Source organism: Xyrauchen texanus, chromosome 17 (genome assembly GCF_025860055.1).
Source record: "Xyrauchen texanus isolate HMW12.3.18 chromosome 17, RBS_HiC_50CHRs, whole genome shotgun sequence".
In the NCBI taxonomy this organism is placed as follows: Eukaryota; Metazoa; Chordata; class Actinopteri; order Cypriniformes; family Catostomidae; genus Xyrauchen; species Xyrauchen texanus.
The window spans coordinates 22,950,384-22,963,141 of record NC_068292.1 but is presented as its reverse complement, the minus strand read 5'-3'; positions in this window follow the sequence as shown (position 1 = coordinate 22,963,141).

Sequence of the window (12,758 nt, the reverse complement as noted above, 5' to 3'; positions counted from 1 at the left end):
AACATAGACCCTCCAACACCATCTGTTCTTTCAAAAATAGCTATAGTAAGTCTGGGCAAACCAATGAGGCATGAACTCAGATCAGATGCAGGAGATTTACAATTTGCTGAAGTGAAAGCTATCTCATTCACAGCAGCAATATAGGTCTATAAACTCACTTGTGTCCTTCGAAAGTGCAATGGCCTGAAACCTGTGACGCACAGAATTAGTTTAAGATACTTTTGACCCACACAACACAACAACCAACTACATATTCAGTCTTCACTCCCAATCATCATACTGTATAAATAATGACTTCTTATAATTATAAATGCTTCTGTTTTGTTTTTATCAACTTTCAGAAAATCGAGAAAATCGAAAGTCCCGACCATCATTTAGGAAATTTAACCACTTAGAAAATAATATATTTACAATATAAATATATATACAAAAAAAAATACAACTTTACAATATATTTTTATTTTCATTTTAATGATTGCTAAAAATTCTCAGCATCATTTTTCATGTCCGATGTCTTCAAAGTCAGCGTATAAAAGGCACGTGACACCTGTTACTTTTCTCAGCGATGTTCAGGATGCACCAATCACACACGTTTGTTTTTAACGTACAATTTTTTTTTATTTTTTTTTTTTATTAAGGAACAATACACAGGACAATAGGTACAGAGAACATTACAAATACTGTAACCTGTTCAACAAAAATTAAATGTACAATGTACAGACCAGAGGACAATAACAAATCAATTAATATAATTATAGAAGGGGAAAATTAAAAATTATGCAGTTCCTTCAAGAGATGAAATGTTATTGTAGCCTTCATGTTTTGCATGTTCTCTATTGTTTTGTAATATGATTTAAAGTCCAGATGAAATCCCTTAAAACAAGGTTGTGAATTAGACCATTTACATTTGTGAATATGGTATTTTCCGAGGATAATAAACAGTTGAATAACAAAAATAAATTTTTTGGACAAACCACAAAAATCAAAGTATAACATGACATCAAAAATATTGATTCTGATGTTTACATTAAATTTTGTGATTATATATTCTTCTAAATCAGACCAAAATTGTTTTGTGTAAATACAGTGATAAAATAAATGAAAAATAGTCTCCTTATTAGATTGGCAAAAAACACAAGACTCTTCTAAGTTTATTTTAAATCTTCTTAACGTATCTTTAACAGGATAAATTTGATGTAAAATTTTAAATGAAACTTCTTTTAACGTACAATTAATTATTTAATCATTCTCTGAAGATTACACAGGTGGATTTCCATTTGTATTGTAGATCCAGTACTTTAAACTAATAGTTTTAAAGCAACAGTTCACATACAAAATGAAAATTCTCTCATAATTTACTCACCCTCATGCCATCCCATATGTGCAGGCCTATGCGATTCTTTCTTCTTCAGAACACATATAAAAATTTTTTGAAGAATATCTCAGCTCTGTAGGTCCATGCAGTGCAAGTGAATGGTAATCAGATCTGTGTAGCTCCAAAAATCACATAAAAGAAATAGAAGTAATCGATAAGAATCTAGTGGTTAATTCTATGTCTTCAGAAGCGTATAATATGTGTGGGTGAGAAACAGTTTTGTATGTGGCCCAATGGAAGATTCTGGTTTTACGTGCTATCTTGTTTGAGACACCTTTACATTTTTAGTGACTGTGCCAGGTAATGGGGTGGATTAGAGGAGCAGGATTTTAAAATGCTAGTATAACTGCACAGACAACTAATGGGCATCCCAAATTATGAATTTAGTTTTGGTCAGGAGTTGCAAGATATATAATAATTAATAAAGATACAGGTACCAGAATATTTTAGGCACGTGCACTGGGCACTTATCTAGTATGTGTGTGTTTGTTTGACGACTTAGGCATGTGTGAGAGAGTCAAGCAAGCAGCTCATCAAAATAAGTCAGTCTATGTCAGCACAAGAATGCGTGCGTTTTAAACTAATGTTTCATATTTTCTGCCCACAACGTGTTACATATATTTAGCCAATAATTTTTTTTATTTTGCACGTTGGAGAAGAACATCAGAGTAGATAGGAAAAGTGTGTTTTGTCTATCAAATACAGGAAATAAAATGAGATATTTGTGATAAAAATAGTGCTATTAAAAAAAAGTATTATTTAATATGGTGGGGCAGAGGAATAGAAAATAAGATGTGAGGAAATATTGTGCATATAGACACCATACTATCGCGTATTATTAATATAAACATTTTGAATAATGTATTTCTTGCAATATGTCCATACCAACTTCCAAACCAATCCTTAGGGTGAGTAAATGTTGAGAATTTTCATTTTTGGGTGAACTATCCCTTTAAGTATTCTCCCCTGAATGAACAGTGGATTACTATGACCAGCAGAGGGCGCACATGACAAACCAAAACAATGAGCACATGGTGATAGTAGGTTACTGCCTCAATGATTCATTGTAAAGAATTACACCAATCTTCTACTACACATAACCAATTTGCTGAAAATAATTAAATAAAAAAATCATAATTCTTTCAAACCACACAAAGTAACCAAATGTGCAGCCGTCAGCGATGTTGAACATCTCTTTTTAACATTAAATAGTGCCGAGAGCATGATGTTTGAGTTCAGTTGATTTCACCTTACAGTAAATATAAAACATTAGCCTACTCGGAACAGTGGCAAGACTGAAAGTCGGAAAAGCAGATGCAGATGGAAACACCGCCCCTTCACCCCCGCCCCCCTCATCATACTATGAGCGGCTGCTGGCCTAATGAGTCCGATACACTTTCCCCTTTCAAGGCTGTTTTGATCGTGAAGGAACGCATGCATCAGCCATATAACCGGTGTTGCCTTAAACCCGATGGGATACTTGAAGGGAAGGAAGATGTCCTTATAGATAACAGAGAAATGTCGGAAGTTCTCATAGCAAAAAGGAGGAGCTGAACAAAGGTAACGGTGGTCCCTGTTTATCCGCTCACGTCAATAAGCTTGATCATCAGTTTAATAAGTTTCTATATGCTATAAACGTCGCTGTGATCTTTGTAATGAAATGTCGCTATGTTTTCTTATCTTTTAAAGACTGTCAAAGCATATAATGTAGCTTTTCACTCTGATAGCTGCGTCCCTATCAGTGTGACATCCTGCTTCAAATCAAAATTCAAATAAAGTTGACTAATGTGTGAATGTTGCTGACTAGATTTAGTTGACAGTTTATCGAGTCTTGACAGATTTTCTTTCTCTTTTTTTTTCCATTTCAAATTCACACATTCAGTGGCCACACTCATAAAACTCAAAAGATGATCACAAATAAATAACATTGGGTGCCCTTTCCTCTCGAAGAGCCACTCTTTGAACATTCAGAAAGGTTTTTGCCTTGTGCAACAGACCGTGTGTGCATTTTACATACATGTAGCATGTGAGAGAATGTGTTTGTGTGCGTACACACTGCTATAGATGCTAATTAGAGATGCTGAGTCAAATGACTTGTTTTACACTATTGCTGTTGTCAGAGTGAACATGTTCATTTCTCTGTATGTGTTTATATTCAAAATGGCTTTCAGATCGGATTTATTTAGCTGTCTTTGAGTCTGTCTTTGAGTAGCTTTGTATGTATTACTCTGTGTGTGTGGGGGGGTTGAGCATGTATTTATCACTTTGTGGGGACCAAATGTCCCCATAAGGATGGTAAAACCCGACATTTTTGATGTTATGTGGACAGATAGGGGATAGAATATAAAGTTTGTACAGTATAAAAACCATTATGTCTATGGAAAGTCGCCATTAAACATGGAAACCCAGCAAGTGTGTGTGTGTTTGTGTGCGCACGCGTGAGAAAGAGAGAGAGAGCTGAGTTTTTCACAACAACTTTATTTAATCATAATAACAACTTCACACTCCATCCATCCATCCATCCATCGTCAACCGCTTATCCTGTGTACAGGGTCGCGGGGGGCTGGAGCCTATCCCAGCTAACATTGGGCGAAAGGCGGGGGACACCCTGGACAGGTCGCCAGTCCATCGCAGGGCCACACATAGACAGACATACACTCACATCCACACCTAATCACGTCTAATCACATTTTCTGCATTTTTGTGTTTCCACATAGCATGATTTCTTCCACACCCAATACTTATTTCAATACAAAATTAAAAAACAACATTCCATCCACTACTGGGCAAAGAGCTTCAATATATCCCCCCATTTGCAAAAAACTTTCATAATCATTATCAACTGATAACGACTTTTCACTAAATTCTTAAAAACCATCTAAACTTTTTGCCCTTTTCTACCTTTTAACTTTATTTTTCTTATAATATAAAGCTATTTTAGCTTGTCCAATTAAGAAACTTAGCAATTGACTTTTACGTCTTTGGGCCACTCATGGACCAAGAATGAAGCTCTGAATAGAACATTTTTCACCAAGTTTAAAAAACATTAATTTAAGTACACTAAACAAATTCTTCAATCTTAAACATTCTAAAAAGCAGTGCAAAATTATTTATTTTATTTGACAGAAAGGGCACTCATCAGACACATTAGAATTAATAGTGTTCACAAAAGCATTAACAGCAATTATGCCGTGCAGTATTTTCCACTGAAGATCACCTGTGCACTTTTCTAATGGTGGTTTGTAAAGGATTCTCCATACAGGTTTTACATCATCCTCCAACCCCACACTGTAAAAAATGTCAGTAATTTTAACAGTAAAATACTGTAAAAATGCTACAGAAATAAAGTGTTAATTGATTAACAAATATTAACTGTAAAATATACAGTAAAATATTTTTATATATTTTAAAAGACAATACAGTAGTTTTTATCTTGAAAATTCAAATTCTCCAGACTTTCCAATTTCCCCCCAAAAAACATTCAAATCTTTTAAATCAGGAGTAAATAAAATTTTCTGGAAATGGATCTGAGTTAATAGGAACCACTTTGCCATTATAGTATTCTTTCAACAATATTTTTTCTTCTGCTGTCAACCTTTGCATTAATAAATCTAAAACATTTCCAACATGTCGTAAAGACCGAACTCCCAAATGAGATGCCACAGCTTGAGCATTACTTAGTTCAGGGCCACCAATGTCCATTAAAATACGTAACTTAAATGCTTTAGATGAATGTAAGATTTGAGATAGTCCTGGTGTGACTTCACAAGACACATCCAACCTCACCCCATAAACAAGAGGTTCTTCATGCAGCCAGTACAGAGATGTTTAAAAAACCTTGTCTCTGTTTTTTAAATAGCTGCTAGACATTAAAAAGTCCTTTTGTAGAATTGAGTCGCTGTATTAAACTGTTGTTTGCTTAAGTCTGTTAAAAATAGTACAGAGTTCAAGTTCAATCCTCTCACTTGATTTAAAATAATGTCAGCTTCTTTCCTCCAGACCAAATCCACTGGTCCTTTCAAGTATCTCTGTATAAACAATAGTTGAAAAGCTGCTCTTCTGCTGGCCAGATGTATAAGTCCTTGTCTGCCCTTCTCCTTGGGCAGAAAAAGTATGCTATGGGCTATCCAGTTAAATCAATTCCAGAAGAAGTCTACTATAACGGTTTGTAATTTGGCCAAAAACCCACTAGGAGGATCAACACAAGTCAAACGGTGCCATAACATTGATGTAACCAAATTATTAATAACTATAACTCTCCTTCTAAATGACATCTTCGGCAAAAGCCACTTCCATTTTTCTAGTTTACCTTTTACTTTTTCTAAAACACCTTCCCAGTTTTGTAGCATAGAATCATTCCCAAGATAAACTCCCAGATATTTTAGTTCATCACTTTTCCAGGATAGGCCTCCTGGTAATTTAGGAGGACCTCCAACCCATTTTCCACATACCAAAGCTTAACTATATAAGGCCAAAAACATCAATATTTTTCTTTAGCACCATTATATAATTTTGATCTTTAATTATAACAATGACGTCATCAGAATATGCTGATTAGAGGTCGACCGATATTGTTTTTTTTTTCAGGCCGATGCCGATCTTTTGAAATCCGGGTCGGCCGATGGCCGATTAATGCTGCCGATTTATTTTGGCCGATATTTGGCCGATATGTGCTTGTTTTTAACCTCTTATTTGAACCTTTTATTTAAAAGATAAAATGTAACACAAATAATTACTTAAGATAGACAACATTTCTCAACAAATACATTTATTGAACACTTGACCAATCTGCACTTGTACACTTAAAATTAAAAATGTATAATGTAAAAACATATTGTATAAATAATGTATAACAAATATATTAAATAAATAAAGCAGGTGTTACGAACTGCTCCAAGACACGAAGGTTGAGATCCAAATGCAGCTTTAATTAAGGGGCAATCCAGACACGTAATCCAATATTCACAGCATCCAAGAGAAGCACAGGCATAACTTGGGATGGGTATCGTTAAGGTTTTAATGGTATTACAATCTTACCGATACTGCTTATCGATCCGGTACTTTAACGGTATTCTTAACGGTTCTTTTTGTTAGATATATATATATATATTACACAAATATAAACGTTATATAGGCACAGTGATTTAATTTCAGGAAGGTCTACTAACATTACTGATCAGGTGTGGTCTAAAAAGAAATCTAATAAAGTAATCAATTGTAAAATAACACTGCATAGTTTATCATAGATAGATTAATGCTTATTAATGCAGAAGTTATTCATTCAAGAGCTGTAAGTGATTTTCTCTTTGCCTTTTGTTGTTTGATTCGCAGTAATGGCTCAATAGTCACATGTTTATTAGGATGCTTCCCCTTTAAGACCGAGTCTAATAGTCTCCTGATGCAGCATATTTTCTCCCCAACTATTTCCATAACTACGTCCATTTAAGACATAAACTGTGTTTAATTGAATCTCCAAGCCGGTCGTTTTGACATTTTTGTGTATAGTTTAGACGCATGAAACCCAAAGTAGCCTATACTTTGCTTGTCTCTTTGCGGTGTGTTTCGGAGCGCGCCACCTTGGGACCGGTATCTCTTGCGCTCTTTTTATTATTAAACGCATCCCGCAATTTAGCAACAGTAGCTAGACTGCATTTTACAACAATCACCGATCGTGCTGATTCTGACGCTAAGTTTGAGCTTAAGGGAGAAATGTCAGTGCACCGCTGTGAAGGGAAGGAAGTTGTGCTAGACAGAATGCGGCTTATGTATAAATATTTTTTTTATAATCTTTGGAAGGCGAAATCTAAAATAAAATCAGACTAATAATCACATATCTAAACCAGGCTATGTTTGAATGTTTAGTTCTGTCACTCATTAAGCAGGGCTGTGTTTTGCTCGCTGTAGCACCGCGTGAGAGATCTCTATCTCTCTCTCTCTCTCTGACTGCGAATAGCTAAATTGCATCACAGACAAATGGTTTCATATTATTATACTTAGAAATGGCTGGCGAGATAAAATAACTTTCTCTTTATAGCAATAATAAATGTATTTTCTTAATTTCTCCAGTACCGACAGCAGAACCGATAACGTCCGAGCTTACCAAAGCCAGTCCTTCAATAGCCTATACTGCGTTGGTATATTTTTATAACTTATTTATCAGCATTGAGTGACAACCCTTTCAAATATAAGACACACAAACAGAACAAAGAAAAGTCTCAGATTCACTGTCTGTAATTGCAAAATTCTTGCTTCCTTATTGTGACAGGATAGCCACCCTTCTGCTGTGATAATGCAACTTCAACTACGCTATCAATGTCCAAAGTAGCCGAACGTCACGTCAACTATCGCATTTGTCACGTTTTTTCCCGAAGTTGGCAGTAACGTATCAAAAGTTTTTAATTAAATCTAAAGAAGTTATACAAATTTAACCCTTACGGTTTTCTCCAAGGAACTTATCTCCTTCCTTAGGCACTGGATGAGGTCTGCTCACTCTGCTGGAAAATGACTCTAGGGGCAGCGTGCGTCGAACACGTGTTCCACAACAACACTAGGCTGCCAACAGATGCGCCTGCCTAATAATCGGCTTGATATGCGTGGATATTGGCCGATGCCGATTATGTAAAAAATTAAAAAAATCGGCCGATTAATCGGTCGACCTCTAATGCTGATAATTAATTTTTTTCACTTGAGTGTGGTATAGACCAACCTTCAATACCATTTCTAATTTTCACAAACAGAGGTTCAATTGCCAAGGCAAATAGCATTCCTGATAATGCACATCCCTGTCTGATCCCTTTTTGAATTTTAAAAGGTGTACACAAACCACCATTTATTTTCAATACACTCTCAATGTCCTGATACAAGACCCTGATCATGGCAATAAAACCTGAGCTGAACCCAAAACCCTCCAGCGTACACCAGAGATAGCTGTGCTCAACCCGGTCAAACGCCTTTTCCTGATCTATGGATATAAAACCAGTATTTAATCCCAATAACCAAGAGGCATCCACAATATCCTGAATTATATTGATCAAAGATGGCCCTATTAGGCACACAGTGTGTCTGATCATTATGAGTGATCCGACCAACCACCTCCCTCAGCCTTATTGTCAAAACCTTAGATAACATTTTTAAATCAGTACACAAAAGTGAAACGGGTCACCAATTCTTTATATCTTTCAAGTCTCCCTTCTTCAGCAGAAGAGTTATGACTGCCCTTCTGCAACTCAATGGTAACAAGCCATCAGCCAGACTCTCATTGATTACTACAAGCAAGTCATACCTTATTACTGACCAAAATGTCTTGTAAAAGTAAATGGGAAGACCATCGATTCCAGGTGCCCTGCCACATTCCATGCTCTGCAGTGCTACCTGCAATTCTCCTGTGGAAATGGGCCTCTGAAGTTTAGAATTAACTTCATCTGGCACTTTCGGTAACCCTGTATAAAACGAATTTGCTAAACCTGTATAAAACAAACCATGTCTCATTAATTCTCTTTCAATCATATCATCCAAATAAATGGCGGTACAGTTGAAAGCGTAATCCTTTTTGCCGGCTGGACCAAAGGCATTACCGGAGTAAACACATTGTTAACGACAATCCCTTTCAAAACAATGTCGTTCACTTTCTCCACATTATTCAAAAATACCACTATAGCACCATTCGTTCCAGCTGCAGACAAAATACTAGAGTATCCAACTACTTCAGCAACTGCAATCGTGCAATCCTCAACAGAACATCGCTCTGCAGGGATGACTTTAATGCCATACCTCCGCGTTAAATTATCCAAACTTTGAGATGCTGCCATATCAACCAGCTAATGCTGATCAAAAGCGTTTTTGATCAGCACATTTGATTGCTTAATAAGACACTTATCAAACAAGACAAAAACCAAGCCGAAAAAGATAGAAATGTACTTTTATGTACTGTTTGATTGTCTACAGTACATAAAATGAGATTACACACTGTTTATGCAGGTATTTAAATAATTAGTTCACCCAAAAACTCTCATAATTTACTCATGACTTCTAAAATTAGATTTTAGGAAGAATATCTCAGCTCTGTAGGTCCATCAATAAATCTTTTTGAATAAAAATTCACGAGGGTCAAGGTCAAGCGAGTTGGCAAGTTTACGCGAGAATTGACATGTGAAATATGAAAAAAAAAAACCTATGTGCAGTCTTGTTTACAACAGAGGATCATAGAGAATCATACATAGGTGCCTCATTCAGCTGTTTTGAATAAGTCAACTGCGGCACCATCTTGGAACGATGAACAAGGAGAGCTGTTTGAATCAGTTTACAAACCTCAAGCTGGCCGGAAGCTAAAATATTTAGTAAAAAATTATTAAAATATTGCTCTATTTTCTTATACACTTCTAGCGTTTCCCTTCAGAAGACATTAATTAGACCACTGGAATGATATGGATTAGTTTTATGATGGCTATATGTACTTTTTTGAGCTTCAAAGACTAAATAAATTATGAGAGAATTTTCATTTTTGGATGAAATATTCCTTTAAGTGGTCATTGTCAATAATATTCTGGGGGCAGATCTGAGGCACAAAAATGTCTCTCCAATAACTCTGAATATCCCCCTGCTGATGACGGAAATATTAAGTAGGGATGTGCCGATCTGATACCTATTTTTAGTCTTCACTCTTTGAGCAATATTTGATCGCTACTGAAGAACAGTATCTCAGAGGTAGATGCTCAGTAGTTCGGTTCACTTATAATATGCATTTAGAATAGCATTTTATCCGAATTTGAAAAAGAAGTGAATTAAACTACTGTGAACTTGCCTACAAACAGAAACATACAGGACTTCCTGGAGAGTTTCGAATGTCAAAATAAAATCGTGAGGGTTTAAAAAGTTAACAATTTAAATATATTACTGCTGTATTTAAAATTAAAAGTCAATAATAATAATGTTAATAACAATTTATTATTATTATTATTGTCATAATTAGTATTTGTTTACAATTTATAATAATATTTAAGTCGAATGGGTTCCAAAAAATAATTGTGTAAATGAACAGTGGACTGATGTCTTACAACAAAATTGAACAAAAAAAGAAATCTGAATCCTTTAAATTCCAGATGCAAGTTGAAACATTTTAAAAAAAAAAAAAAAGAAAGAAAGAAAAAGAAAACACTGGTTTCTTTTCACTGAAGACTTGAAGAGTGGAATTACTCTTCTTAAGTTTCTTAATAAGCTATACATTTATATTTAAATAATGTGTAGTTAGAGGTTTGTGTTTCTTTACATATTAAAGAGTACACCCAATTAGTTCCACACAATAATGTAAAGATATTCTAAACTGATTATGCCAAAAAATGACACTGGTGTCAGCTTGGGATCGGTATTGGCCGATACTTATGGAAACAAAACACGGAAAGCTTCAGGCCCAGACAGTGTTTCACCTGCCTGTTTGAATGTCTGTGCTGACCAACTGGCAACCATCTTCACACAGATCTTCAATAGATCACTGGAGCAGTGTGAAGTTCCCTGCTGATTCAAATGGCCAACCATCCCACCCCCAAAAATATCACAGGACTTAATGACTACAGAACTATCGCCCTCACATCTGTGGTCATGAAGACAGGTTTTGGACAACCTGAAGGACATCACTGGACTGCTAGACCCCCTTCTGTTTTCTTACCAAGCAAACAGGTCTGTGGATGATGCTGTCAACATGGGACTGCATAATATCCTGCAACACCTCGACAGACCTGGGTCTTGTGCAAGGATCCCTATTGTGGACTTCAGTTCAGCCTTCAATACCATCATGCCTGATCTTCTCTCAACCAAACTGAACCAGCACTCTGTGGCCACCACAATATGTCGGTGGATCAACAGCTTTCTGACAGATAGGCAGCAGATAGGGAGACTGGGGAAAATCACATCCAAGACCCTCACTATTAGCACAGGGATGCATTCTCTCTCTACTGCTGTTCTCCCTGTACATGAATGACTACACTGCAAAGGACCCCTCTGTCAAGCTCCTGAAGTTTGCAGATGACACCATGGTCCACGAGCCTGCATACAGACGGGAGGTTGAACAACTGGCTGTCTGATGCAGTCACAACAACCTTGAGCTAAACAAGCTCAATACATTGGAGATGATAGTGGACTTCAGGAGATTCAGATTTCAATGGTGGATATCAAAGCATATTTTAAGCATTATATTGTATTATATTTTATATTGTAATAATGTTTGTTAATTAAGGCAAATAATTTAAATGTATATCTATGGTATAGAATAAATTATTTTTTTTTATAAAAACTAATTTTCCTCTAAAAATATCTAAAACTTATTTAAAACAACATAATTCTTTTTAGCAACTATACTGCAGGAAAAAAAATTTTATTTGAGAATGTTGAATATATAATATTAAAAATACAAATATTTTAAAATATCTAAAAATCCTTTAAAAAAGATGCATTCACTTGAGAAGCAACATATAAGATATTTAGACTTGCTTTTAGGGAATAGATCTTCAATATACGTATATTTTGTATTTATTGCACTCACAAAAGTATAACCACATGAAATAAATACACGTATATACACTCACCTAAAGGATTATTAGGAACACCATACTAATACTGTGTTTGACCCCCTTTTGCCTTCAGAACTGCCTTAATTCTACATGGCATTGATTCAACAAGGTGCTGAAAGCATTCTTTAGAAATGTTGGCCCATATTGATAGGATAGCATCTTGCAGTTGATGGAGATTTGTGGGATGCACATCCAGGGCACGAAGCTCCCGTTCCACCACATCCCAAAGATGCTCTATTGGGTTGAGATCTGGTGACTGTGGGGGCCATTTTAGTACAGTGAACTCATTGTCATGTTCAAGAAACCAATTTGAAAGGATTCGAGCTTTGTGACATGGTGCATTAACCTGCTGGAAGTAGCTATCAGAGGATGGGTACATGGTGGCCATAAAGGGATGGACATGGTCAGAAACAAAACGGTAGGCCGTGGCATTTAAACGATGCCCAATTGGCACTAAGGGGCCTAAAGTGTGCCAAGAAAACATCCCCCACACCATTACACCACCACCACCAGCCTGCACAGTGGTAACAAGGCATGATGGATCCATGTTCTCATTCTGTTTACGCCAAATTCTGACTCGACCATCTGAATGTCTCAACAGAAATCGAGACTCATCAGACCAGGCAACATTTTTCCAGTCTTCAACTGTCCAATTTTGGTGAGCGCTTGCAAATTGTAGCCTCTTTTTCCTATTTGTAGTGGAGATGAGTGGTACCCGGTGGGGTCTTCTGCTGTTGTAGCCCATCCGCCTCAAGGTTGTGCATGTTGTGGCTTCACAAATGCTTTGCTGCATAACTCGGTTGTAACGAGTGGTTATTTCA